General features: G+C 32.1%; 1 long non-coding RNA gene across 1 annotated transcript; it reads left to right on the top strand.

Moving 5' to 3' along the window:
- LOC128233996 (uncharacterized) lies at positions 1-1,712 on the top strand. The gene is made up of 3 exons (XR_008260841.1): positions 1-62; positions 1,139-1,154; positions 1,553-1,712. It is a non-coding gene; the product is annotated as an uncharacterized LOC128233996 (long non-coding RNA).
- Positions 1,713-4,106: the final 2,394 nt, after the last annotated feature.

Raw genomic sequence — 4,106 nt, 5'->3', positions numbered from 1 at the left:
GGCAGCCCAGGCGTCCGAGCAAATGATCACGGCAACAGATACATCAGTTTACGACGCTATTAGTAAGTTATACAACTTAATTTGGTAATTTAATATAGTTTTTAATATTTGATTAATGCAAGCACATAGGGGGGCTCTGTCTTGAGCAGAAAGTGTAACAGTTACCACATCGTTCTTAATATAGCGCCAGAAGCTTGTATCACATATGATATGTTTTTAATTACTAGTCTTTGGTTTTTACAATATTGGCGTATTTCGTTGTTATTTATAGTTACGTATATAACTATATGTCACATTTTTGATAAAAAATAATACTGGACAAACTTTCACATTGTAATAAAAAAGCACACTATGTATTATTTGCAACTACAGTCGAAACTCGATGGCTCGATATTCTAGGGACCGGCCAAAGTACTTCGAGTCTCGAGAATATCGAGCCTAGCGGGATTGCTTACAGAATGTTATTGTTTCATTTGTTACATAAAGTCTTATTTACCTCGTTTGTTCTTGGCTACGCTATCTCCGCAAGAGAAGGAAGAGTATTTATTGGGCATAGTTACGCACCCTAATTTTCGTAATATGACTTATTCGATTATTAGAAAATATCATTTACTTTTTTATTTATAATACAAATACATTTATGCGAAAACAAGCAATTGTAAACAGTTGGTAACACAAACATAGCTTAAAAGTTATATCAAAATGCATAGTAATTTAGGGATGGATAACAATTAGAGACATAACTTAAAGTGATGGCATGTTTATTCAAACTGTTAAACCATTTAAATTCGATAATAATTATAATATCAGTCAAGCAATTTTAATCGATTAGCGCCTTGTGCTAAATGAAGCCAATCAAACAAATCAAGGCGTGGGATTCTTAAATGAACCCGCGAAAATGACATCGACCCAAGCAACCAAATCAAAGTGTGAAACTTCGAGCGTGGAGAAATATCGACCCTCAAGATATCGAGCCATCCGAGCGAAATTTATATGATCAAAGAGTAAATAAAAATCGGTCCTTTTAATTTGGTTCGAGCCAACGAGGATATCGAGCCAACGAGTTTCGACTGTATATGAATACACTGATTTACGTGTACAACGGTTTTGATTGCTTACCATCGAATTTAATTTTCAGAAAACGGTGACAATAGGTAAGATAAAAATAAGAAAATAATATAATTAAACTGTCAGACGTAATGTTGTGCATAAATCAGTCATACTTAAGATATTTGTAATGAGTATGAAATTGAATGTTCAGTAGCCAATTGAAACAAACTTTAATACACAGGTTATCCTTTGCATAGTTTTCAGATTGCATATAGTTGATTGTTTGATACTGAATATTTTATAACAAATAAACCATTCAATTAGTTATGAAAATAATCGTGTATTTATATCAAGTTTTAAACAGAGAAAGGGACGATTCATTGCATTAAATTTGACCTCAAAACCTTAAAAAAATATGTGAAACCATTTCCTTAATGAAATTTACGAAATTGAATTGATAATAATGAAGATAGTCTGGGCACATGACTGTTTCATTTTATAGATCTGGTACAGACAGCCCCGGATGTAATGCAGCTCAACATTACGAGAAATTATCAAAGGAAATAGATACGTCGGATTACGATGCTTTAAGTTAGTATAACAATTTTATTTGGTAATTAAGTATTATTTTGAAATTTGATTAATACAATACCATAGAAGTGGTACTGTCTTGAACAGGAATTGTTACAGAAACCACACCATTTCAAACGCAGCTTCAGAAACATGTTCCACGTATGTTATGTTTTAATTACTAGGCGTCGATCGTTAAATAATTAAAAAAAATTATTGGTGTGAATATAGGTAACAATGTATCACATTTATGTCAACAAAATATGTTCTAAACATGATAAGATTTGACATGTATTTCAAAATGCGCACTGATGTATATTTTCAATTATATTTAAACAATGGTATACATATTTGATGGTATATTTGCTTATAATCCAATTGTGTTTTTTTTTTAGAAAAAGGAAACAACGGGTAAGTTAAGATCATGAAATTAGTAAATTAAAGGATTTTTGATTGGAAATAGTAGGGATGCAAACGAATGGTAAAATTGATATTCGAATATTCGATTACCAAAATACATCTTTAAGAAGTTGTGGTAAACTATTAGTTATATTCTTTTAAGTAATAGACGGGGCATTTTAACCCTACTTTGTCGTAGCTAGTATTCGCGATTTCCCGGATTTCCCCCCAAATGGCTCTGAAATTCCCCATTTTCAAAAAGAAAACAAAACAAAACATTTTGACCAAACAAAATCGAATAATTTCAATTCCGCTGCCTTCATATTTGTAAACAATGTGAAATTAGACGGAGTCCTGGTCAAATGGCGTTATGCGTCAATGGAGGGTCTTTCCGTAGGACATGAAACCTCGTTCTGGGATTGACATCTACTAGATATAACTACGGAAAAAACACTTTGGAACTAGGAAAAAATAAAACGAAAACGTAGGTGGATTTTGACTACATTGGATTTTGATTACATCAATGGAGGAAATATATACTAAAATGCTGTTCTATATAGTAACATTTTAAAGCGCGAGCATTTTATCGAAACATTGAAACAGTTTACATGTAACTTCATTATTGTAGCACGTGTCATTCAAATTAGCACAGCAATTTGTGCAATGTTGCACAGGTAAATATGCGACCAAGTCAACACATTCGTGTAAAGGCCAATTCCTTAAATCCTTAATTGGCATTAGCATTGGCATTTAAATTTCCCGATATTTACCGATTTTTTTAAAATCACTTGTCTTATAGCCAGTTATTGTAAAATTTCACGAGACTTTTTATGTTACCCGACGATATTTCCCTAAATGTCATATGGCGCGTGTATAGCGTATTGTCATCACATTCACACCTCTGGCGTTGTCAAAACAAGTAAACGAACTTCATGCACAAGAACAGAGTTATATACAAAAGGTTTTTTTATTCAACAGTTTTTTGTCGAATATTCGAATACCGATTTTTACATTCGAATACCAAACGTTTGATCGAATATTCAAAAATTCGTTTGCATCCCTAGTAAATAGTCATTATTTAATAAATACTGACCAATCAATACGTAAATAGAATACAAGTGTATCCATATCAGGTCTACAGCGCAAGGAAGAAACTCTTTTTAATGCAATGACTTAAAACTGGTTAATCTGTGTAACTGTTCTCCATAATCAAATTTATATAGCATAATTGCCATGAATTAAATCTGATTGAACAAAGTTTCTTTGTCAATTTATAGATCTGGTACAGACAGCCCCAGGTATAATGCAGCCCAGGCTTACGAGGAATTGTCAATGAAAACAGAAACATCGGTTTATGATGCTCTTAGTTAGTATTTCAATTTTATTTGGTAATTTATTATAAATCAATTTTTGATAAATGCATTCCATACGACTGGTTCTTCTTGAACAGTCATTGCATAAGTACCGCATCTCTCGAAATGTAGCTCAAGAATCATCTAACAAATGCTTTATGTTTAACCGTCATACCATTGTTGTATGTCATTGATGTTCATGTGTATTGAACACATTTCTGTTCACATATTCTATTCATTTCTAATATTGGCATGGTATTTTTAATTCACATTCAAATATATATTAACTTTGCAATAAGAGATAACCCTTATATACACGTATAATAATTTTGATTGCTTACTCTAATTAATTTTCAGAAAAAGGAGACAATGGGTAAGATAAAAGCATGAACATATTGCATTGAAACTCTCAGAGGTGATAACGAGCATATATTAGGTATACATACAAAAAAAATAAGTGATAAGTATGGAACTTAATGTAAATACTGTTTACGAACTAAGGTGATAGCCTTTCGACCCAAATGAGTGAAAAAACCTAAGACTACCTACAGTTTCCTAAATATCACACTAAGCTTTTTTAAACCTGATATCGTTCAAGACTTGCATTCAGTTACAGAGTAGGATCTTACATGCTCCCAGCTTATACAGTGAAGTACACAACTAAAAGATACTCTTGTTTTATGTAAAAACAATATATCAGTGTGTGTGAATGGAACGAAAAGTCAATATAAGCGT

The sequence above is a fragment of the Mya arenaria genome, chromosome 5 (assembly GCF_026914265.1).
Source record: "Mya arenaria isolate MELC-2E11 chromosome 5, ASM2691426v1".
NCBI classification, from domain to species: domain Eukaryota; kingdom Metazoa; phylum Mollusca; class Bivalvia; order Myida; family Myidae; genus Mya; species Mya arenaria.
The sequence above is the reverse complement of the archived record's forward strand: the minus strand, read 5'-3'. Positions and strand labels throughout refer to the sequence as shown.